The 26755-nt window shown below is 43.9% G+C and overlaps 1 protein-coding gene across 1 annotated transcript in view; it reads left to right on the forward strand.

Annotated features, from left to right (window-relative positions):
- The window catches only part of LOC117516389 (plasma membrane calcium-transporting ATPase 1-like), a 169497-nt gene that overhangs the window by 83120 nt on the left and 59622 nt on the right, over positions 1–26755 (forward strand). The gene's annotated exons all lie outside the window — the stretch shown is intronic.

Raw genomic sequence — 26755 nt, forward strand, 5'->3', positions numbered from 1 at the left:
GATTTGTATGCATCAATAAATAATTGAACAAATGGTTTACTGGCCTCTCTACCATCCCTATTTTTTATTTTCTGATTATTATAATAATGTTGTAATTGGAGGTATCTATAGAAATCTTGTCTTTGTAATGAAAAATTATCCTTTAGACTTTGGAAACTCATAAGAGTATCCTTCTGTATAATACTGCACATTGATGTGATGCCTTTTTCAGTCCAAGCTTTGAATCTATCATCAAATTTGTTTGGTATGAAATCCGAAAAGCACACCAACTTAAAATTCTAACCTCATCATTCAGTTTGTATTTTCTAATTAATGATTTCCATGTTTTGAGAGTGGAGTTCACCCATGGATTTTCGAGTCTATCTATGTATTGTAAGTTTTTATCCGGTAGTACGGCCTGTATATGTAGGTCAGGTATCAGACTGCACTCAATATCTTTCCATTGTGCCTTGTAGGAGGGGTTGCACCAACACAGCAACGCTCTCATCTGTGCTGAGACATAATATTTTTCCAAGCATGGTAGGCCCCATCCCCCCTTCTGTTTAGGTAGCTGTAACGTTTTATATTGTATTCTGGGTTTCTTCCCTTGCCATATAAATCTTGATATTATTTTATTCCATTCTCCAGTTTGTTTTCTTGTAATTAAGATTGGTAGCGTTTGAAATAGGTAAAGGAAAGTCGGTAATATATTAATTTTTATTGTTTCAATTCTTGCGCTCAGACTCAGAATGGGTATAAGATTCCACCTTCTGAGATCCTCCTTAATCTTACAAAGCAGAGGTTCATAATTTTTCTCATAAAGTTTTGTCAAATCTTTAGGCAGGTTTACTCCCAGGTATTTAAAGGATTCTGTTTTCCATCTTAGAGGGTATTTTTCTTTTAATTTTTCACATGGTCTGAAGTTATATGTTAGAGTTTCAGTTTTATTGACATTTAGTTTATACCCTGACATAGATCCTAAATTATTTAAAAAAGTCAAAACCTCCGGCAAGGATGTCTCAGGGTTTTTGAGATACAGGAGGACATCATCTGCATAACATGCTATTTTATGTTCAGTTTTGTTGACATAAATTTCCTTTAATTTTAACATTCTGTCTAATGTGTTGGGCTAGTGGTTCTAGGAATAGGGCAAAAAGGAGTGGAGACCAGGCACATCCCTGCCTCACTCCTCTCTCTAAGGTGAGTGGTTTGGATAGGTAGCCCTTTATTTTAATACTTGCCGTAGGATTGTTATAAATAGCTTTCATTAAAACCAAATTTAATTAGGACCTTAAAGAGGTATTGCCAGCTGACAGAGTCAAAGGCTTTTTCTGCATCTAGAGTTAGGATTAAAGCCTTTATCTTATGTTGTTTAATGTGGTCCATAATGTGCAGGGTGCGTTGTCTTGTGTGAGTCGTGCGTGTATAAAACCTGTCTGATCATTGTGAATTAGGGTGGGCAGCATTTTTTCCATTCTTTGGGCCATTATCAATGTGTATATGCGGTAATCAACATTGAGTATTGAAATTGGTCTGTATGATCCGCACTCGAGTTTGTCTTTCCCCTCTTTATGTATAAGTGTAATAATGGCTTCTTTCCAAGACGGTGGGGTCTCAGCTTTTTTCAGTGCCCAGTTACATGCAGTTAGCAATATAGGCATAAGTTCTACCTTAAATGTCTTGTACCATTCGGTTGTAAACCCATCACTACCTGGTGATTTATTGCTTTTTAATCTGTTTATTGCATCTGATAGTTCTTTTGGGGTTATTTCTGTACTTAGAGTTTTGTTTTGTTCCTCTGTCATAACTGGTAGATCTAGAGTTTCTAGAAATGAGTCAATCTGATCTCCTTGAGTCTCTGTTGTTCTAGAATAAAGCCGCTTGTAGAATGATTCGAAAGCTGCTTCGATCTGTTCTTGTTTGCTTTCAATGCTATTTTTTCGCTGGTCTCGAATTCTATATATCATATTATTTGCATATTGCTTTTTCAGTTTCCAAGCCAATAATTTTGTGAATTTAGGACCATTTTCATAAAATCTTTGTCTAGTAAAGAGCATTTTCTTGTGTATACATTAGATTTATTTCATTTCTAACTTTTTTATTTTTTGCAGTGTATGTGAATCTTGATTTAGTGCATGTAGCTTTCCAATTGTTTTAATTGTTTTTGTAGGTCAAGCAGTTTTCCTTGGCATAATTTCTTTTTGAGCGAGGACATAGCTATAATCTTGCCCCGTAGAACAGCCTTTGCTGCATCCCATATCATAAGTGGTGAGGTTTCTCCATTAGCGTTTTCCTTTATATACATTTGAATTTCATTTGTCATTTGCTTCTTGAATAGTGGGTCACTGAGGAGGCTGGAGTTAAACCGCCATGTTGTATTCCTCTTGCAACTTTCCAGATTGAGGGTGAGGTATATTGGGGCATGATCACTTAGGTCCATTGTGCCAATTTCTGAGTCTACAATCCTTGACTTGTCTCAGGCTAATATGATGAAGTAATCAATTCTGGTATATACTGAATGGGCGGTGGAGTAGTGTGTGTATTGTTTAGCAGAGGGGAACATTTCTCTCCATATGTCAATTAATCCTACTTCATTAATCAGTTCTTTAAAATTCTTACTTATTGCTTTAGAGCAGGGGTGGCCAAGTTTGGTCCTTGAGAGCCACCTTCCTGACACTCTTAGTTGTCTCCCTGCTCCAACACACCTGAATCCAATGAAAGACTCAAGTCAGGATTCAGGTGTGAAATTCCCTCTCGAGGACCGAACTTGGCCACCCCTGTTTTAGCGGCATATGAGGGGTTTGATACAGCTAGTTTTGGTTGCAGATGTAGGTTTAAGTCTCCCCCGCATATTAAAACCCCATCTGACTGACTCACTATCCTATCAAAGATTTTTCTGTAGAACAAAAAATTACTTCCGGGGGGGCGTATATATTCAGTAGAGTGACATCTGTCCCTTCTAGTATGCCTCTAACCAAGACAAATCTGCCTTTATCTTTCTGAACATAGGTCTGTTGAAAGGCCAGTTTGTTGGAAAGTAGAATAGCAACACCTCTTTTGTGCTTAACTTTATATGATGAAAAGTGTTGTGTGGGCCGCTGAAGAGGAGGTACTGCTGGCCCACCACCACCAGATGGCACCCTGCTTGGAGTGCGGGCTTCAAGCACGAGAGGGCGCCGGAGCCACTGGGAGTGACAGCTGTCACTCTTTATCAGCACCAGCTGTCACTCAGTCAACTCATCACCATCTCCATAAAGGCCGGACTGCGACTCCACCTTCTCACCGAGAAATCAGCTACCATTCAGGTAATTTTCTCTGCTGACTTAAAACATTGAGTAATAATCTGAACTTCTTTGCAGCCGTTTTCCTGTGGTTTCCTTATCTGTGGGATTGGCGTTTGGTGTGATCAGTGACGGCTTCGCTTCACACTCCAACCAGATAAGTGGTTAGACAGGAGCTGCACGAGTGTGTGATTGGAGGTGGAGGTTCTCCCTCCTCATTGTGTACAGAATGTGGGATTACTGAGTGTGCAACCTCACACTCATCAGGACTGTCTCTGTTCTCTGCCAGCAGTACCGGGTCTGACTGCTGAAGACAGCGGCCACCTGGGGCGCAGGGCTTGGCGGCTCCGGTGTTCTTCAGCTCCGTTGGCGGTGGAAGCTGTGTGGGATCCGGCTCTTCTCTCGCCAGGCGTCTTCTATCGTCGAGCCTGCCCACACGTCACCTGGTGTATAATTGACAGTCACCATATTGTTATTGTCTGTACGTCGTTGTGCGATTCACAACATTAAATTGTTACTTTTGGCTTATCCATTGTCCGTTCATTAACGCCCCCTGTTGTGGGTCCATGTCACGACACTTTCACAACAGGATTTCTCGGCCGGTCATGGATCCCGAGGGGCGTCCACCATCGCTTGAACAGCCAATGGAAGAGCGAGGTGCACAGGCGCCAGCAGGAGGCGTGTTGGGTGAGCTGCAGCACATCTTAACCGCCTTTACTGCTCGGTTGGACTTAGTTACTGAGCAGAGCAGTGTTCTCAATCGTAGGATGGAGGCTCTCACCGCCCAGGTGGAAGCGCATGCTCACGGTGCTGCTGCAGCACCTCCTCCTGCTGACCGTGTGCCAGAATCAGACATTCTGCTGGTCGTTCAATGAACCCCCCCACCTTCCCCTGAAGCATACATAAGCCCTCCGGAGCCGTACGGAGGCTGTGTGGAGACGTGCGCGGACTTCTTGATGCAGTGCTCGCTCGTCTTTTCACAGCGTCCCGTCATGTATGCATCAGACGCTAGCCGGGTGGCTTATGTGATCAATTTGCTTCGAGGAGAGGCACGCGCCTGGGCTACGGCGCGTTGGGAGCAGAATTCACGGCTCCTAACGGTTTACACTGAGTTTGTGAGGGAGTTCCGACAGGTGTTCGACCACCCTCATAGAGGCGAGACCGCTTCAAGTGTGCTGCTGTCGATACGGCAGGGGCGTCGGAGCGCAGCGAAGTATGCAGTCGACTTCTGCATCGTAGCAGCGCGAGCCGGCTGGAATGCTGTTGCGCGCCGTGCCGCCTTTGTAAACGGACTGTCTCTGGTCCTTAAGGAGCACCTGGTGGCGAAGGACGAGCCACGGGATTTAGATGGGCTTATCGACCTGGTTATACGTTTAGACAAACGATTAACAGAACACCGACGGGAGCGAGACGAAGGGCGTGGTCAGGCACAAGCCGTCCCTCTTCCTCCCGGGTCCGAAAGGGAGCCGACTTCCCCACGCTCCGCTGCCAGGGCTCTCCACGTGACGACAGCTCCCCCTGCTGAGGTTGCTATGGAAATGAGCAGGGCCAAAAAGCGATCAGATCAGAGACAAAGGAGGCTGATCCGTGCAGAGTGTTTTCTCTGCAGCTCTACCGAGCACACACAGAGAGAATGCCCCAAACGGTCAAAACAGCAGCACTCGTCCTTAGAGACTGGGCTAAGGGTGGGTCACAACACCCACGTGGGGAAACCCCGACGATCTGCATGAATCCCAGTCACGATCCTGAGTGGGGATCTAACCCTTCACGCCCCAGCACTGGTGGACACGGGGTCGGAGGGGAATCTGCTGGATAGCAGATGGACGAAGGAGGTTGAGCTCCCTCTAGTGGCCTTACCGTCACCATTGTTGGTGCGGGCACTAGATGGCACCCTTCTTCCACTAATCACACACCATGTTGTGTGGGCCGCTGAAGAGGAGGTACTGCTGGCCCACCACCACCAGAGGGCGCCCTGCCTGGAGTGCGGGCTCCAGGCACCAGAGGGCGCTGCCGCCGACGAAGGCTGCCAGGGTGACAGCTGTCACCCATTACTGGACACAGCTGACTGCACTCAGGACGGAGGTATATCAGCAGGACAGCGTCTCCACCTCAGTGCCGAGATATCGCCTTGAGCCTAAGGTAATCTTCTCTGCAGCTTATTTAAGTATAATCCTATAATACTTGTTAAACCTTTCAGGACAGCTGACTACCGAAAGCCGAGTGATCGGATAAGTACTCACCTTCCTGCTTATTGTGACAAGAGGTGGAGGCGGCTTGCCCCTCTCATCTACTGGGTGCGGTCGCATCCCAACCTGTGTGTTTGTGTTCTTTCCCGCCAGCAGTACCGGATCCGACGAGCGAAGGCAGTGGCCACCTGGGAATTCGGGACTTGGCGGTTCCAGTACTTCTGGGTTTCGGTGGCAGAGGAAATCTGGGTGGTTCCGGTTCGACTAGGACGGACGTCTCCTACCTTCGGGCCTGCCCACAAGACACCAGCAGATTTCGGCTTACACCTCCAAATTGTGAATTATTGTATCAGTTGTGCTAATTTCACAACAGTAAAACTTGTTCTTACCTTTTTCCATTGTCCGTTCATTGCGCCCCCTGTTGTGGGTCCGTGTACCTACACTTTCACAACACACCAGACACAGCCAGTGATATTGGTGGTGTCTGGGAATCACAGGGAGGAGATTGTGTTTTATGTAACACCTTCTACCTCTCGAGTGATTTTGGGTTTTCCATGGGTGTTAAAACACAATCCCCGGATTGATTGGCCGTCTGGGGCTGTGGTTCAGTGGAGCGAAACCTGCCACCGGGAGTGTTTAGGATCCTCGGTTCCACCCGGTGTGACAGCTAAGGAGGAGGTTTTAGTCCCCCCCAATCTGGCGGCGGTGCCAGCCGAGTACCATGACCTTGCTGACGTCTTCAGCAAGGATCTGGCACTCACGCTGCACCCGCACCGTCCGTACGATTGTGCCATTGATTTGATACCGGGCGCTGAGTACCCGTCCAGCAGGCTGTACAACCTCTCACGTCCGGAACGCGAATCAATGGAGACCTACATCCGGGACTCGTTAGCTGCCGGGTTGATCCGGAACTCCACCTCCCCGATGGGTGCTGGTTTCTTTTTTGTGGGCAAGAAGGACGGCGGACTCCGTCCATGCATTGATTACAGAGGGCTGAACGAGATCACGGTTCGCAACCGATACCCGTTACCTCTGTTGGATTCAGTGTTCACGCCCCTGCATGGAGCCCAAATTTTCACGAAATTGGATCTTAGGAATGCTTATCACCTGGTTCGGATCCGGGAGGGAGACGAGTGGAAGACGGCATTTAACACCCCGTTAGGTCACTTTGAGTACCTGGTCATGCCGTTCGGCCTCACCAATGCGCCCGCGACGTTCCATGCATTGGTTAATGACGTCTTGCGGGACTTCCTGCATCGGTTTGTCTTCGTATATCTAGACGATATACTCATCTTTTCTCCGGATCCTGAGACCCATGTCAAGCATGTACGTCAGGTCCTACAGCGGTTGTTGGAGAACCGGCTGTTTGTGAAGGGCGAGAAGTGTGAGTTCCACCACACTTCTTTGTCTTTCCTGGGGTTCATAATTTCCTCCAACTCCGTCGCCCCTGATCCGGCCAAGGTTGCGGCGGTGAGAGATTGGCCCCAACCAAAGAACTGTAGGAAACTACAACAGTTCCTCGGTTTTGCAAATTTCTACCAGAGGTTCATCAAGGGCTACAGTCAGGTAGTTAGCCCCCTGACAGCCCTGACCTCCACAAAAGTCCCCTTCACCTGGTCAGATCGGTGCGAAGCCGCGTTTAGGGAGTTGAAACGCCAGTTCTCGACTGCACCAGTTCTGGTGCAGCCCAATCCCAAGCGCCAGTTCGTAGTTGAAGTGGAAGCCTCTGACTCAGGGATAGCAGCCGTGCTATCCCAGAGCAGGGAGTCCGACAAGGTTCTCCATCCATGTGCCTACTTTTCCCGCAGGTTGACCCCAGCTGAACGGAACTATGACGTCGGCAATCAGGAACTTCTTGCGGTGAAGGAGGCTCTTGAGGAGTGGAGACACCTGTTGGAGGGAGCATCGGTACCATTTACGGTTTTCACGGACCATCGGAACCTGGAGTACATCCGGACCGCGAAGCGTCTGAACCCCAGGGAAGCCCGCTGGTCGCTGTTCTTTGGGCGTTTTGACTTCCGGATCACCTACCGCCCCGGGACAAAGAACCAACGGTCTGACGCCCTGTCCCGGGTGCATGAAGAGGAGGTCAAGACCGAGCCGTCAGACCCCCCTGACACCATCATCCCCGAGTCCACTGTCGTGGCCACCCTTACCCGGGACGTGGAGAAGACCGTCCGGGAGGCCCTGACACGGAGCCCGGACCTGGGGACAGGTCCGAAGGACAAGTTGTACGTCCCACCAGAGGCCAGGGCTGCGGTCCTTGACTTCTGTCACGGTTCCAAGCTCCTGTCATCCAGGGGTGCGAAGGACCGTAGCAGTGGTCCGGCAGCGCTTCTGGTGGGCGTCTATGGAAGCCAACGTCCGGGAGTATGTCCAGGCCTGCACCACCTGTGCCAGGGGCAAAGCCGACCACCACAAGGCCCAAGGCCTCCTCCAGCCTCTGCCCGTGCCTCGTCGCCCCGGTCTCATATTGGCCTGGACTTTGTCACGGGCCTCCCGCCGTCCCAGGGCAACACCACCATCTTAACGATAGTGGACCGGTTCTCCAAGGCGGCCCACTTCGTGGCCCTCCCGAAGCTCCCGACGGCCCAGGAGACTGCAGACCTCCTGGTCCACCACGTCGTGCGTCTGCATGGGATTCCATCAGACATTGTCTCGGATCGTGGTCCTCAGTTCTCCTCCCAGGTCTGGAGGAGTTTCTGCAGGGAACTGGGGGCCACCGTCAGTCTCTCGTCTGGGTACCACCCCCAGACGAACGGGCAGGCAGAGCGGACGAACCAGGAACTGGAGCAGGCCCTCCGCTGCGTGACCTCCGCGCCCCCGACGGCCTGGAGTGACCATCTGGCCTGGATCGAGTACGCTCATAATAGCCAAGTTTCATCTGCCACCGCCCTCTCCCCATTTGAGGTGTGTTTGGGGTACCAGCCCCCATTGTTTCCGCTAGTGGAGGGAGAGGTCGGGGTGCCCTCGGTCCAGGCCCATCTGAGGAAGTGCCGTCGGGTGTGGCGTACCGCCCGCTCTGCCCTGCTCAGAGCCCGGACGAGGGCTAAGGCCCATGCAGACCGCCGGCGTTCCCCGGCCCCTGCATACCAGCCCGGGCAGGAGGTTTGGCTATCCACAAAGGACATCCCCCTGCAGGTGGAATCCAAGAAGCTCAAGGACAGGTACATAGGACCTTTTGCCATAACCAAAGTCCTCAGTCCGGCCGCAGTGAAGCTGAAGCTACCAGCTTCACTACGGATTCATCCAGTGTTCCATATCTCAAGGATCAAACCCTACCACACGTCGACTCTTTGCACCCCCGGACCGGCGCCACCTCCTGCCCGGATCGTAGATGGAGAGCCTGCCTGGACCGTGCGCAGGCTCCTGGATGTCCGTCGAAAGGGCCGGGGGTTCGCTTCACACTCCAACCAGATAAGTGGTTAGACAGGAGCTGCACGAGTGTGTGATTGGAGGTGGAGGTTCTCCCTCCTCATTGTGTACAGACTGTGGGATTACTGAGTGTGTGACCTCACACTCATCAGGACTGTCTCTGTTCTCTGCCAGCAGTACCGGGTCTGACTGCTGAAGACAGGGGCCACCTGGGGCGCAGGGCTTGGCGGCTCCGGTGTTCTTCAGCTCCGTTGGCGGTGGAAGCTGTGTGGGATCCGGCTCTTCTCTCGCCAGGCGTCTTCTATCATCGAGCCTGCCCACATGTCACCTGGTGTATAATTGACAGTCACCATATTGTTATTGTCTGTACGTCGTTGTGCGATTCACAACATTAAATTGTTACTTTTGGCTTATCCATTGTCCGTTCATTAACGCCCCCTGTTGTGGGTCCGTGTCACGACACTTTCACAACAAAAAGGTTTGAGAAGCCCATTTTTCTTAATTTCTCATGTTCTGCATCATTTAAGTGCGTTTCTTGTAGATACACAATTTGTGCCTTCTCTTTTTTCATTTTGGACAGTATCTTACTACGTTTCACTGCATTCAATATTCCATTCACATTGAAGGAAACAAATTTCAGTTTTTAATTAGCCATTTCCTTTTTTTTATGTGAGGTCAAAGTATCATAACTATATGCTACAGGTCTTCCCTCTGGTGAAATATTGAAGAGCACGCAAGTGAATACATAACTAAAGCAGCTATTAACGTTGAACAAGCTGAACAAATACAAAACATTAGCTTCAAAAAAAGGGAATTTGTTGAGTGATCCTTTAAATAGCCAGAGTATCTCTGGCTTTGGAGGGTAAGCCTCTTTAAACACCTGCAGGTAGAGGGCCTTCCCTGGGGGGTTAAGCCATAAAACGTCCATTGCCTTTAAATAGTTGCTGTCAGCCTCCGACTAATTTTAGTATCTATTTATTTTGAGGAGATTGGTGGGGGGACATGTCTGAGACCTGTCTATCTACTCCTATTGAGAAGAGTATAATCTTTCTCTAGGTTAATAATATACTATTGTTTATTGCAGCCTTTGCTTTTGGTCAGTTTAGTTTTAAAATTTGAGCTGGGTAGAACCGAATGTTTCAGATTTTTTTTTCTGTCTCTTCTTCTGTTTCTTTCTTTTCCTTTTAATCATTTTAACTAGTTTTAAGTGGAAGTTTGTCGTCTGAAGATCTGCAGCTTTTCTCTGATGCCGGTGCTCCGTGGTGAACCTCCGGTGTGCGCCACTCGCCCTCCTCTCGCTGTGTGCTAGGGGTTCTGGTTCAGTTTCTCGAGTGGATCTTCTGGTGGGGGGACAGCTTTGACCGGGAGACCCCTGGCCTCCATGTCGCTCGTGACTTCATTGATCGTGTGGTAGAGTCGTGGCCCATCCTCATAGAAGACCCGCAGTTTGGCAGGATACGGTGTCTGGAAGTGAATTTTCCTCACTTTTAACATTCGTTTCACCTCATTGTATTCTTTCCTCTTATTCAAGACGGCTGAAGGGTAGTCATGATCACAGTATATTCTCTGGTTGTCCAGGAGAATTTCCTTCTTTTCCCAGGCTCTGTGAAGGACTTCTTCTTTTGCTTTATATCCGTGAAATTTAAATACAATCGATCGAGGTCTGTCTGTAGCAGCGGGTTTTGTGGCCAGCGCTCTGTGTGCTCTTTCAATGTGTAGTTCAGTGGTCGGGGGAAAATCCAGCTTTTCTCGGAGAAGCGTCTCAATAAAAGTTATCATCGGGTTTCCATCTTTTTCTTCTGGTACATTGTACAGTATGATATTCTCCCTTCTTGTTCTTCCCTCCTAATTGATTAGCTTCTCTTCATGTTGCCGCTGGATCTTTAACATGTTTCTTATCACTTCCTTGACTGTTAGCAGCCTAGCTTCGGCACTGTCAATGCGCTCCTCCGCTTTTTCAACCTCTGGTTTGTTTTGTTAATCTTGTCTTTTATGTTGTCCAATTGCTGACCGTTCTCTTTTTGGAACTCTAGTATTTCTTGTAGAATCTGTTCCATATTCACCTTTGGTCTTTCGGTGCTTTGCTGCCGTCCGCTGTCTTTAGCATTACCTCACAGTATGTGGGTACCCACTTTGTCCAGGGACCATCGTGGGTACCCACATACCTCACAGTATGTGGGACCATCGTGGGTACCCACATACCTCACAGTATGTGGGTACCCTCGATGGTCCCTGGACAAAGTGCAGAAGTCCCAGAGAACAAAGAGACCAGATACACAGGAGATGGAGACAAGAAGAAGAGGAGTGTCTCTCCCTTATTTAGCAGGAGTAGGGGAAAAACTACAGAGGATCTTCATACAGCACAAAATCCCAGTTTACTTTAAACCGGTTAACACCTTGAGACAGAAATTAGTTCACCCTAAGGACATGATTCCCTAGTTACAAACAGAGCAATGTAGTGTATTCTATCAGATGTCAGGAAAACTGTAACAAGCACTACATAGGTGAAACGAAGCAACCTTTACACAAAAGGTTATACGAGCACCGCAGAGAGGGTGCCAGTGGACCTCAGTCTGCAGTTCATCTCCACCTTAAAGACACTAACCACACGTTTGAGGACAAGGAAGTTAAAATATTAGCCAGAGAGAAGAAATGGTTTGAGAAAGGGGTCAAGGAGGCATTCTATGTGAAACGTTTGAAACCCAGCCTTAACCGGGGAGGGGGTCTGAGACACACTTTATCCCCTGTTTACAATGGGGTACTCAGGTCAAAGGAGTTTCAGTCTTTTGTTCATGGTAGTGAGTCATTCACGTCATCAAGGGAGCCATCAGAAAGGCATCCATCCCATCATTAGAGGGACAGCTGTCCTGCCATTAGGTGTGCTAACTAGAGCACAATAGTTGCTAATTAGAGCTATTGTTTAGTCACTAGCCTATAGCAGTCGGCCTCTCAGTAGGAGGGGTCTGGTTAGGTTTAAAACTCCAGCTTTTGTTGGCTTCTGTTTTATTCTTCTCTAGAAGAGTCAGACAGAAGTCAGACTACCAGAGCAAGAATTTTAGCTGAGGAAGCTTCTGCGATTTGAAGCGAAACATCCTCGCGTCAATCAACCCAGTCCAGTCGAAGATTCAAGCTTCTCTACTAACATTATTATTCTATTTTTATTTATTTATTTATTTATTATTATTATTATTATTATTTATTAGTCCTTATTTTTTATTTCATTTAATTCAATTTCTTAATTTTAATTTTTAGCACACAATCGTTTATTTATTTGATGTTTTATTAATTAAATTTCTTAATTTTAAGCACCCAGTCCTTTCTAAGAATATAAACCTATTGCTTTTTCAAACCAAATAAGATGTGATTTTATTTACCTTGCCGACAAATGGCTGCAACACCAAGTGCAAATGATACTGATCGCAGACAGATTGCAGTAGCTCACACAATTGTTCAACAAATTAAAATGTGAGGAGGATGTCCTACGACACTTCTAGCTTTTGTTCTCACTGACGACGGGCATCCGAGGAGAAAGATTAAAATGAAAAACTGGTTTTAAGTGTCTTTCGGACCATATGGACTAATGTTGCTTAATCACTGGCGTTCTCATGCACACGTCCAGCGGACACCTCACCGAAAACGATGGTTAGTCGGATATGCGCATAAGTGTTAGCAAAAGCTAGGCTAAAGCTGCATTGGCTTACCGTTGTCATACCAAATGTAACTGCTTAACGTATTCTAAGGTTGAAAATCATCAAGCGGACACTTTGTTTCCGTCCAAGAGGCTATCCACTTGATCAATATGAATTTATATCGTCGGATGTAAAACCTCGTTAGTTTTTTAAGACCGGTTAGCCAATTAGCCACTATCGCTTACCGGCTAATGGCGACCCATTCTGAACCCACGTTTAGCTATCGGTTAGCAACTAGTGGTGGCGCAGTTACTCGCAAATCGACACCACATCCTATCCGAACATCACATCACTTTAACATTTTGCGACGAGTGAACCCACACCCCTCGTCTAATACCGCCGTACCAATTCCTCAAAACAAAATATGCATTGATAAGTATTTATGAATGCAAATATAAAAGCGAATTTGCAAACTGTTTGAGATTGTGATTAAAATACACTCAACAAAAATATAAACGCAACACTTTTGGTTTTGCTCCCATTTTGTATGAGATGAACTCAAAGATCTAAAACTTTTTCCACATACACAATATCACCATTTCCCTCAAATATTGTTCACAAACCAGTCTAAATCTGTGATAGTGAGCACTTCTCCTTTGCTGAGATAATCCATCCCACCTCACAGGTGTGCCATATCAAGATGCTGATTAGACACCATGATTAGTGCACAGGTGTGCCTTAGACTGCCCACAATAAAAGGCCACTCTGAAAGGTGCAGTTTTGTTTTATTGGGGGGGATACCAGTCAGTATCTGGTGTGACCACCATTTGCCTCATGCAGTGCAACACATCTCCTTCGCATAGAGTTGATCAGGTTGTCAATTGTGGCCTGTGGAATGTTGGTCCACTCCTCTTCAATGGCTGTCCGAAGTTGCTGGATATTGGCAGGAACTGGTACACGCTGTCGTATACGCCGGTCCAGAGCATCCCAAACATGCTCAATGGGTGACATGTCCGGTGAGTATGCCGGCCATGCAAGAACTGGGACATTTTCAGCTTCCAAGAATTGTGTACAGATCCTTGCAACATGGGGCCGTGCATTATCCTGCTACAACATGAGGTGATGTTCTTGGATGTATGGCACAACAATGGGCCTCAGGATCTTGTCACGGTATCTCTGTGCATTCAAAATGCCATCAATAAAATGCACCTGTGTTCTTTGTCCATAACAGACGCCTGCCCATACCATAACCCCACCGCCACCATGGGCCACTCGATCCACAACACTGACATCAGAAAACCGCTCACCCACACGACGCCACACACGCTGTCTGCCATCTGCCCTGGACAGTGTGAACCGGGATTCATCCGTGAAGAGAACACCTCTCCAATGTGCCAAACGCCAGCGAATGTGAGCATTTGCCCACTCAAGTCAGTTACGATGACGAACTGGAGTCAGGTCGAGACCCCGATGAGGACGACGAGCATGCAGATGAGCTTCCCTGAGACGGTTTCTGACAGTTTGTGCAGAAATTCTTTGGTTATGCAAACCGATTGTTCCAGCAGCTGTCCGAGTGGCTGGTCTCAGACGATCTTGGAGGTGAACATGCTGGATGTGGAGGTCCTGGGCTGGTGTGGTTACACGTGGTCTGCGGTTGTGAGGCTGGTTGGATGTACTGCCAAATTCTCTGAAACTCCTTTGGAGATGGCTTATGGTAGAGAAATGAACATTCAATACACGAGCAACAGCTCTGGTTGACATTCCTGCTGTCAGCATGCCAATTGCACGCTCCCTCAAATCTTGCGACATCTGTGGCATTGTGCTGTGTGATAAAACTGCACCTTTCAGAGTGGCCTTTTATTGTGGGCAGTCTAAGGCACACCTGTGCACTAATCATGGTGTCTAATCAGCATCTTGATATGGCACACCTGTGAGGTGGGATGGATTATCTCAGCAAAGGAGAAGTGCTCACTGTCACAGATTTAGACTGGTTTGTGAACAATATTTGAGGGAAATGGTGATATTGTGTATGTGGAAAAAGTTTTAGATCTTTGAGTTCATCTCATACAAAATGGGAGCAAAACCAAAAGTGTTACGTTTATATTTTTCTTGAGTGTACAACCCCAATTCCAATGAAGTTGGGACGTTGTGTGAAATGTAAATAAAAACAGAATACAATGATTTTCAAATCCTCTTCAACCTATATTCAATTGAATACACCACAAAGACAAGATATTTAATGTTCAAACTGATAAACTTGTTGGGAAGGTGTCGTAGCATGGACCCACAACAGGGGGCGCAAAGGAACGGACAATGAATAAGCCAAAAAGTAACAATTTAATGTTGTGACAACACACAACTAAACACACAAGATTTGTAAAGTCAATTAACACCAGGTGACGTGTGGGCAGGCTCGAAGATAGAAGACCCCCGACGAGAGATGAGCCGTGTCCCACACGGCTTCCACCACCAACGGTCTGAAGAACACCGGAGCCGCCAAGTCCCGAGTCCCCAGGTGGCCTCTGTCTTCGGCTGTCGACCCTGGTACTGCTGGCAGAAAACAAAAACAGTTCTGGATGAGTGTGAATTCGCACACTCAGTAATCCACAGTCTACACACAGTTAGGAGGGAGAACCTCCACCTCCAATCACACACTCGTGCAGCTCCTGTTTAACCACTTATCTTGGTTTGGGGTGTGAGGCGAAACCGTCGCTGATCACACCAAACGCCAATCCCACAGATACGGCAGACACAACAGGATAACGGCTGCAAAAGAAGTTCAGATTATCACTCAACGATTTGAGTCAGCAGAGAAAATTACCTCTTCAGTAGTTGATTTCTCGGTGAGGAGGTGGAGTTGCAGTCCGGCCTTTATGGTGATGGTGATGATGATGAATGAGTGACAGCTGGTGCTGAGGATGAGTGACAGCTGTCACTTCTTCTGGGTCTGGCGCCCTCTCCTGCTTGGAGCCCGCACTCCAAGCAGGGCGCCCTCTGGTGGTGGTGAGCCAGCAGTACCTCCTCTTCAGCGGCCCACATAACAAAACTTTGTTTTAGTCCAAATATTTGCTCATTTTGAAATGGATGTCTGCGACACATTTCAAGAAAGCTGGGACGGGGCAACAAATGACTGGGAAAGTTGATGAATGCTCAAAGAACACCTGTTTGGAACCTTCCACAGGTAAACAGGTTAATTGGAAACAGGTGAGTGATTGGGTATAAAAGGAGCATCCCCAAAAGGCTCAGCATTCACAAGCAAAGATGGGGTGAGGATCACCACTTTGTGAACAACTGTGTGAAAAAATAGTCCATCAGTTTGAGAACAATGTTTCTCAACATTCAATTGCAAGGAATTTAGGGATTCCATCATCTACAGTCCATAATATAATCAGAAGATTCAGAGAATGTGAAGAACTTTCTAGACATAAGCGGCAAGGCCGAAAACCAACATTGAATGCCCGTGACCTTTGATCCCTCAGGCTGCTCTGCATTAAAAACCGACATCATTGTGTAAAGGATCTTACTGCATGGGCTCAGGAACACTTCAGAAAACCATTGTCAGTTAACACAGTTCGTCGCTACACCTACAAGTGCAAGTTAAAACTCTACCATGCAAAGTGCAAGCCAAACAACAACAACATCCAGAAACACCGTCGCCTTCTCTGGGCCCGAGCTCATTTGAAATGGACAGATGCAAAGTGGAAAAGTGTGCTGTGGTCTGATGAATCCACATTTCAAATTGTTTTTGGAAATCATGGACGTCGTGTCCTCAGGACAAAAGACCATCCAAATTGTTACCAGCAAAAGGTTCAAAAGCCAGCATCTGTGATGGTATGGGGGTGTGTTAGTGCCCATGGCATGGACAACTTACACATCTGTGATGGCACAATCAATGCTGAAAGGTACATCCAGGTTTTGGAGCAACACATGCTGCCATCCAAGCAACGTCTTTTTCAGGGACGTCCCTGCTTATTTCAGCAAGACAATGCCAAGCCACATTCTGCACGTGTTACAACAGCGTGGCTTCATAGTAAAAGAGTGCGTGTACTAGACTGGCCTGCCTGCAGTCCAGACCTGTCGCCCATTGAAAATGTGCGGCGCATTATGAAGCGCAAAATACGACAACAGAGACCCTGGACTGTTGAACAACTGAAATCATACATCAAGCAAGAATGGGAAAGAATTCCACCTACAAAGCTTCAACAATTAGTGTCCTCAGTTCCCAAACGCTTATTGAGTGTTGTTAGAAGGAAAGGTGATGTAACACAGTGGGAAACATACCACTGTCCCAGCTTTTTTGAAACCTGTTGCAGGCATCCATTTCAAAATGAGAAAATATTTGCACAAAAACAATAAAGTTTATCAGTTTGAACATTAAATATCTTGTCTTTGTGGTGTATTCAATTGAATATAGATTGAAGAGGATTTGAAAATCATTGTATTCTGTTTTATTTACATTTTACACAACGTCCCAACTTCATTGGAATTGGGGTTGTATATATTAAGCATATACAAATGAGTTATAATAGAAATGTAATCATCACAAGGATACTACAAATGCTTAACTTATGCTCAGTTAAGGCTTATTCATACATTGAAAGAAGAATTTGTACATCGATAAAGTCTTTCAAACTGCATACTTATAGTGATGGGGAAAGAGACTTGAGCTTTGTACATTATTAACAAATGATACATAAAGTATTGAGGAATAAGGAAAAGTAATTAATGCAATCTTTACAAATGTTATAACTGATACATTGAGCATCAACTAATTGTTTATTAATGCTTAGTAAAGGCTTAATAATTTGTGAGCAAAAATGTAAAGATAATAAAAATATGATTTGTAAAGTATTTTTTATCACTAATAAATAGTGTCTGATTTTACATTTGTAAATGATGAACTATTAATGATCAACTTTTCTTAAATGGTTTATAGGAGAATTTAAAAAAAAAATCATTTCTAAATGTTTTATAAAGACATTACTTATTTTGTTATTAATAATTATTAAGCTATCTATTTATGTTCTTACCAATGAGTAGCTAATAAAAAAGAATGCTTTGTAAATGTTTTACAAGTAGTTGTACACTTTATAAATGCTTTACTAATGCTTTATAGTGTCACTTGACCTTAATTCTAAAATCAAATCTACTCTGTGGTGGCTAAATACAAACATTTTAAATGATAAAGAAATCAGGGGAAAACTTCCATCCATCCATCCATTTTCTTCCGCTTTATCCGGAGTCGGGTTACGGGGGCAGCAGCTCAAGCAAAGCCGCCCAGAGCTCCCGATCCACACACACCTCCCCCAGCTCCTCCGGGGGAACCCAAGGCGTTCCCAAGCCAGCTGAGAGATGTAGTCCCTCCAGCGTGTCCTGGGTCTTCCCCGGGGCCTCCTCCCAGTGGGACGTGCCCGGAACACCTCTCCAGCGAGGCGTCCAGGGGGCATCTAGAAAAGATTCCCGAGCCACCTCAACTGACTCCTTTCGACGTGGAGGAGCAGCGGCTCGATTCCGAGCTCCTCCCAAGTGACCGAGCTTGGTCACTCAGGGAAAAACTGAAATTCAAAATTGAAACCTATCTGGAGCATGATGACAATGACAAGGGTTTCACCTGTTATCTTATGGGACGCTTTAAAAGCTGTGCTCTGGGGGCAAATAATTGTGATTTTCTTCAACCTTAAAGAAACATAAAAACAAACAAACATTACAAGATCTTGAAAATAAACTCAAGGAATTACAGAAAGAACATTCTACGTATCTACAAGATTCGGTTAGATTAAAGATACTTGATGTGAAGGAGGAAATAAATGAAATAAACATGCAGGATATTCAAAAAAGTTCCTTTTTACAAAACAGCAATGTTACGATACTGGTGGGAAAGCTCATAATCTTGTTGTGAAAGTGTAGTGACATGGACCCACAACAGGGGGCGCAAATGAATGGACAATAGGAGAAGTTCAATTTGAACACTTTACTGTTGTGAATGCCACAACCACACACAGCAGATTATAGAATGATACAAAGTCAATGGATAAAGGTGTCGTGTGGGCAGGCTCGACGATAGGAGACGTCCGTCTGGAGAAGAACCGGAACCACACAATTTCCTCCGCCACCGAACCAGGAAGATACTGGAGCCGCCAGGTCCCGAGTCCCCCAGGTGGCCACCGTCTCCGCGTGTCGGATCTGGTACTGCTGGCAGAGAACAAAAACAGTCAGGTGTGGGTGTGTGTACACCCCGTAACAAGGATGGTGGTTATTCCACCTCCACCTCTAACACACACTCGTGCAGCTCCTGTCTAATTACTTATCTGGTGGAATGCAGAGCGAAGCAGTCGCAGCATACGCCGGTCCTTCGGGAAGACAGCTGCAACAATGTATCAATTGAAAACAATGTTAGGAATACTCAGGCTGAGAAAGTTACCTCCTTGGAAGAACAATATCTTGGTGACGTGGTGGAGGTGTTGTCCTGCTTTTATTTGGGGTGAGGCACAGATGATTGGTGACAGCTGTCAACCCGGCTGCTCTTGGGAGGTGGCAGCGCCCTCTCGTGCCTGAAGCCCGCACTTCAGACAGGGCGCCCTCTGGTGGTGGGCCAGCAGTACCTCCTCTTCTGGCGGCCCACACAACAAATCTTATGTCTTGAGACTGACTTGGATAAAATAAAAAAAAAAACATTGTTTTGAAGAATACTATCAGAGATTATATGACCAACCTCAATTAAGAAGTTTGACTGAAACTGACTCTTTTTTTTAATCCACGTTAAACCTACCTAAAATTATAAATGACCAAAATAAGAAACTTATATACAGTATAACCAAAGAAGAAATGATAGCCGCGATTAAAAGATTAAAAAATGGAAAAGCCCCTGTGGCAGACGGATTTAATTCAGAGTGGTACAAGACTATGCAAGAACATTTCATACCAACATTAACAAAAACATTCAATTGGCTGCTTGAAATGAAAACTAGTCCTCCCTCTTGGAGAGAGGCTATAATTTCTATAATTCCCAAGGAAAATAAAGACAAACTGGAATGTGGAAACTACCACCCCGTGAGCGTACTCAATGTTGACTACAAATTATTTATTTCCATATTATGCAGGTGTTTAGATGCAATTTTACCAGAGCTCATACACAAAGATCAGACTGGTTTTATTAGACAAAGACAGACACAGGATAATATTAGAAAAACACTTGTGATTATGAAGCATGTCAGGCAATGCAATTTGGAAACTATTGCAGTAAGTTTAGATGCAGAAAAAGCATTTGATTCAGTCCAGTGGGAATTTTGACATAAAGTGATGCTGCATAGTCTCCACACTATACAACAAACCTACTGCCAGGGTCAAAATAAATGGAGATTTGTCCAAATCTATTACTTTAGAAAGAGCAACCCGTCAAGGCTGTGGAGCATCAGCATTATTGTTCTCTCTGTTTGTTGAACCCTTGGCTCAATGGATAAGACAGAGCACAGGAATTAGTGGGGTTACATTACAAACTGGGGAACAAAGATTAACTTTATTTGCGGACAACATATTAATATTTCTGACAAACACACCCAGTCGCTTCCCAAATGAATGAATATGTTGAGTGAATATGGTTCTTTTTCAGGCTATAAAATTAATATTAACAAATCTCAGGTACTAAAAGTCAATTATAACCCTCCTACTAAAATAAAAAATTCATACATTTGGAAATGGAATATTAAATATTTGAGGACCATTCTGATAAGGGACCCATCTGAAATATTCAAAGCTAATTATGGACCTTTAACTTCAAAAACAACATCTGATCTGCAAAGATGGAATAATGTCCCATTTCTAAATTTACATTGTCGTGTAAAATCAATTAGGATGAATATTCTTCCTCATTTCCTGTACCTTTTCCAGTTCATATAACTAAAAAACATCTTGATGAATGGGATTGATTATTAGCCAAATATATTTGGCAGAGTAAAAGAGCTAGAATTAAATACCAAACAATGCAATTAATGAAGGAGAAGGAGGAATGGGTCATCCCTCCCTCTGGGATTATTATCATGCTGCTCAATTTAGACCCTTAATATGTTTTTGTTCACCCACCTGTTCTGCAGGATGGAAGGAAGTTGAAGGGACTAACATGAAGGGAATACAAATTATGGCTGTATTAGTTGACAAAAAATTGCAGAAAAAAATTAGTATGACAGAAGAATTTATGTATGGGTCTTTATTGAAATCTTGGACTGGAGTTATAAAAACTTGCACACTGGAAGAGATGTCGAGACTCTTAAGGTCGTGTGCTTATGATTCTGAGTTCAAGCCAAATGCTCTAGACAGAAGCGGTTTCTGATATGGGCGATATGGGCAGCTGCCCAGGACGGCTTCTTATGTGAGGCGGCATGACCCACCCCCGGTCCCCCCAAACGCATTGCAACCGCTGCAGCAGTGCCTACCGCTATACTCCACTTGTGGGTAATGAGCGCCCTCTGCCTGCTGTGTGGTGCTGGTGCATGTAGATTTCTGCCATGGTCTGACAGACAGGTAACAGGTTCTGGAGGTTTGGAGAAGGTTTTGTTGTGTTGGTGCTGTTGTTGTGTTGGGGTGGTCACCTATTCCTCTTCAGTGCGTATTATGGAAGATGGAAAAGAAAAGGGCAAAGCCATCAGGTGCACAGTTTAGGAAAAAGAGAAAAGAAGAAGAGGAGAAACGAGCAAAAGCTAAAGGTAAGCAGAAGCTGTGTCATTTCTTGTTGTGTGAAATGTGTTACGTAGGCTGTAACCTGCTGCTGCAAGATAGACTTTTTACATAAGATGCTAACTGGTTACGTTTAGCTGCTTAGGACGACATATTTGTTAACAGCAGCAGAGCAGAAAATATTAGAAGATCGAAATTCTTCTTGAACTAAACAAACAGCATTTTGTGATGTAGTTTGGACCATGTATATTCTATGACTATATAGTCATATATAGTATACTCTATACTGCTCTTGAGCTGCTAACCTTTGTCCATGAGAGTGACCTCTCAGAAATCTGTCCAAATTTGTGGACTGCTCTTCGAATTGCAGTTACCCTTCCTGTCACGGTGGCTGGAGCAGAGAGAAGCTTTTCAAAGCTGAAAATGATAAAAACATATCTGAGGTCTACTCTGTCTCAGGAACGCCTCAGTGGCCTGGCAGTCATCAGCAGATTTCATATGATGATATTATTGATGATTTTGCATCAAGGAAGGCAAGGAGGGTCAACATTTAGGTGACAGTTGATGTGCACATTAAACTATATCTTGTTGTTCAAAGTACAGTACCAGCAAATAGGTTTTCTACAATGTTCATTTGTACATTTTAATTTGTATTTCTTGTTTGAAAAGTAATAGTGTATTAGTAGTCTCTTATTGAATCATTATCTCCTATTGAATTATTATTAATGAAGGATAGGACTTTACACAACAGTTGTGCAATTCATTTTGTTCCCCAAAATGTGAAATACTGTAAATTGTCCTATAAAAAAGTTCAGACCTTCCTCCAGTTGTGCAGTGAGATTTATGTCTTTATCAAAGTGCCATTGTACACATAATTTCTCAAATGGTTTTATATTGGTGCAATTTAGAAATGCCTTATTTTTATTTTATTATTTTATTTTTTATTTGTATTTTATACTTTTAACTTACACAGTATTACAGTTTATTTTTGTCTTGATGTTTGTTTACAGTAATATTTTTATTGCATTTATTTTTTGTATTTATTTCTACATTATTTATTTTCTTATTTGTGTGTTATACTTTTAACTTATGCAGTATTAGTTTGTTTTTTGTTTTTGGTTACGTTTATAGTAATATTTAAGTTTCTTCTACATTTCTTCAAATAAAAATTGAAAAGGAATTCTGATTGTGCCTGTGATGGTGGGGGGGATCCTCCAGTTAAAACCTGCCTGTCAGACAATGGCAGAAACCACACAGTAGGCAGAGGGCGCTTATTACCCCCCAAGTGGACATGCGCAGTATGCCCTGCTGCCGCGATTGCATTGGGGGGGGCGCCGGTGGGATTACTCGCCCAGGGCGCCAAACAGGCTAGGACCGCCACTGGCTCTAGATAAGAGATTTGAAAACTGGGTATCAAAGGGACCTATGACATATTACTCATTCATCCATAAGGGGGCATTCATGAGTTTTGAATCACTACAGAATAAATATGGATTAGGTCAAGATGATTTCTATAGATATTTGCAGGTTTGACACTATTTTGATCACAACATAAAAGCAACATGGGAAAAAATGACGTTCAGAACAGTCGGTTCAGTTTGGGAAGCTAACACTAATACACACTTTTGTTTGCATTTGCTGTTAAATGTATTTGTTGTTACGACTGTTATTGTAGGGTGAAGCGATGCTATTGTACTTTATATGCCACTTACCGGCTTTGTTTAGCTTTGTTGGCTAGCTAGGTACACTAATCTAGTTAACGCTAAATTAATGGTAGCTCATCTGGATATAGTTAGCCTTCCTTTGAGATTTGCACTTTTATTTTACATGGTGTAGATTTTTAATGGTTCTTCAGTTTAAATGTTTCTTTAATAGATAGTATCTAAGTTTGGGGTTTCCATTAGAAAGCATGTAGAGTACGGAATTTGTGTTCCCATAGTAGAAATCCATAGCCTAGCTAACAGGATGAACTTTAGCTAGAAACCTAAAACATATTACATCATAGCTTCTGTTTCTATAATAACATAACCGGATTCATAGCTTAGCCTACTAGCTATAATTTAGTTTTATAACAAGTCTATATACTAGGTAGATGTATACTAGAATCTTTTCCTGTATGAACAGTTAGGTTTCAGGTGCTAACTCCTTGTATAGTAACTATATTTCTTGTATATGTTATTTACTGCCCTGATTGTGTAAATATCACTTATATACCTGCTGTCCATTTTCTTGAGCCGCTTAGATGGATACGGAGAGTTCCCATGGGATAAAAAAGCTTTTCAACCTACCATCCCTGGTTCTCAAGACCATGAGCGGCTCCATCCCGACGCGCAAATTCCTTATATAATTATCCTTTATTGATCAAGTTTCATTCATGAAGTCAGTGGTGTGTGTACACGTCTCTGTGTGTGGGTGTGACTGTGAGCGGCACAGCGCGGGTCATTATAATCTCATTATTTTAAGGTGCAAAATTTAAAAAAAAAATCCCCAGTCCCAAGTATTTTAACTAGACATTGGTCTAGCAGTGGAAAATATCAGCTAGACATAAGTGAAGAGTTAATGGTCCGTGTCATCGGGCGACACAGGTACATACAAGCTGTTTATCATCCAAATATCACGGACAAAGTGACAAGAAGAACCAAAACCACTTACTTATGGAAGGAAATATTGTCTCCCTTGTTCCTCCGTTTGTGGCTTTGCCAACATGTGCAGCTTTCCGGCATATTCCACCTGTTTCTTCTGTGCACGTAAATCACTAACTTGCCCGGAATTAAAATGTTGATCACGCCTCCTTACTGACAGGATTTACTTCATGGTTTTCATTATGCTTTTGTTCTTATTTTGAAAGTTCAATAAGTGGACTGATATGTTAAACATGGTGTGAATTTACTGAACAAGTAGCAGACTCTTTTTTTTGTTTTGTATATTGTTCTGCCACTTTTAATTACAAATTCATCGCACACGCCTGAGTTTTCATTATCCTTCATTTGTTTGGCATTTTTTGTTGAAAATTTAGCAGGTGAACACTGGGTGTGTTTAAAACAATATTGTGGTGCTCTTAATTCATAATGTGAAGTCAAACAGAGCACATGCCATGGAAAAGAAACAGTTTGATTTTTGCTAAATAAACTGTACTATGTGGTCAAGACTATTTATATTTAGTTTCTTTTGTCTGTATTAGCATATTTGATATTGGAGTAATCCAGAAGTAATTGAAAGCAATCAAATTACATTACTTTAATATTATGGTACTTGGATTATGTTACTGACTACATTTTTCAACAGGTAACTACAACCCCTGGCAAAAATGATGGAATCACCGGCCTCGGAGGATGTTCATTCAGTTGTTTAATTTCGTAGAAAAAAAGCAGATCACAGACATGACACAAAACTAAAGTCATTTCAAATGGCAACTTTCTGGCTTTAAGAAACACTATAAGAAATCAAGAAAAAAAGATTGTGGCAGTCAGTAACGGTTACTTTTTTAGACCAAGCAGAGGAAAAAAAATATGGACTCACTCAATTCTGAGGAATAAATTATGGAATCACCCTGTAAATTTTCATCCCCAAAACTAACACCTGCATCAAATCAGATCTGCTCGTTAGTCTGCATCTAAAAAGGAGTGATCACACCTTGGAGAGCTGTTGCACCAAGTGGACTGACATGAATCATGGCTCCAACACGAGAGATGTCAATTGAAACAAAGGAGAGGATTATCAAACTCTTAAAAGAGAGTAAATCATCACACAATGTTGCAAAAGATGTTGGTTGTTCACAGTCAGCTGTGTCTAAACTCTGGACCAAATACAAACAACATGGGAAGGTTGTTAAAGGCAAACATACTGGTAGACCAAGGAAGACATCAAAGCATCAAGACAGAAAACTTAAAGCAATATGTCTCAAAAATCGAAAATGCACAACAAAACAAATGAGGAACAAATGGGAGGAAACTGGAGTCAACGTCTGTGACCGAACTGTAAGAAACCGCCTAAAGGAAATGGGATTTACATACAGAAAAGCTAAATGAAAGCTATCATTAACACCTAAACAGAAAAAAACAAGGTTACAGTGGGCTAAGGAAAAGCAATCGTGGACTGTGGATGACTGGATGAAAGTCATATTCAGTGATGAATCTCGAATCTGCATTGGGCAAGGTGATGATGCTGGAACTTTTGTTTGGTGCCGTTCCAATGAGATTTATAAAGATGACTGCCTGAAGAGAACATGTAAATTTCCACAGTCATTGATGATATGGGGCTGCATGTCAGGTAAAGGCACTGGGGAGATGGCTGTCATTACATCATCAATAAATGCACAAGTTTACGTTGATATTTTGGACACTTTTCTTATCCCATCAATTGAAAGGATGTTTGGGGATGATGAAATCATTTTTCAAGATGATAATGCATCTTGCCATAGAGCAAAAACTGTGAAAACATTCCTTGCAAAAAGACACATAGGGTCAATGTCATGGCCTGCAAATAGTCCGGATCTTAATCCAATTGAAAATCTTTGGTGGAAGTTGAAGAAAATGGTCCATGACAAGGCTCCAACCTGCAAAGCTGATCTGGCAACAGCAATCAGAGAAAGTTGGAGCCAGATTGATGAAGAGTACTGTTTGTCACTCATTAAGTCCATGCCTCAGAGACTGCAAGCTGTTATAAAAGCCGGAGGTGGTGCAACAAAATACTAGTGATGTGTTGGAGCATTCTTTTGTTTTTCATGATTCCATCATTTTTCCTCAGAATTGAGTGAGTCCATATTTTTTCCCTCTGCTTGCTCTAAAAAAGTAACCGTTACTGACTGCCACAATTTTTTTTCCTGATTTCTTAGTGTTTCTTAAAGCCAGAAAGTTGCCATTTGAAATGACTTTAGTTTTGTGTCATGTCTGTGATCTGCTTTTTTTCTACAAAATTAAACAACTGAATGAACATCCTCCGAGGCCGGTGATTCCATCATTTTTGGAATTTAAATTTTGGATTAGTTTGGTCAAAGGTCAGGTTCAAGGAAAGGATGGTCCAAAAATACCCACCTTTCTTTCTTTTGTTTCTTTTTTCCAAAAACCAAGAAGCCTTGATGGATGATCTGGAGCATATATTGATCAACAAAATATGAGTGATTGATTGATGTTAAGCCCTGGTTCTTTGGATCTGTCCTGCATCAAAGAGACTCTGTTATTACAAAAGTTACAGTTTACTGATTTCATGTGGAGTTGATCAGACCTGGTTCTCTCACAGACAGAGCTCGTGGGAACTGCGTCCAAAAAAAAAGACCCCGAACACTGTTTACCATAAGGATTTATAGACATCCATTGAAATCATTCACGATAAGGAAGTGGTCCTCCCGTGTCTGTGCTTACGTGATCAAAAATGTCATGTCACGTTGAGGCCATGTGGCTAACTGCACCAAACTTTAAAGACGTAAAAACAGGACCTTGGATTGGCGAAGCCACTGGCTGCTGTTACGTGTCTTCACATGCTAACAATGAAAGAACAATAAAAGACACTAGTTTTTACAAGATGTGCTTTTGGATCACTGGTCTCTCGTCTCGAGGGGGAGTAAGACTGACTGAATGCACTCCTTGGGGGGGGTTGGGATGGTATCTTTTTTATTTTTTACTTATTTATTTTCTTC

The sequence above is a fragment of the Thalassophryne amazonica genome, chromosome 8, assembly GCF_902500255.1.
Source record: "Thalassophryne amazonica chromosome 8, fThaAma1.1, whole genome shotgun sequence".
Lineage (NCBI taxonomy): Eukaryota > Metazoa > Chordata > Actinopteri > Batrachoidiformes > Batrachoididae > Thalassophryne > Thalassophryne amazonica.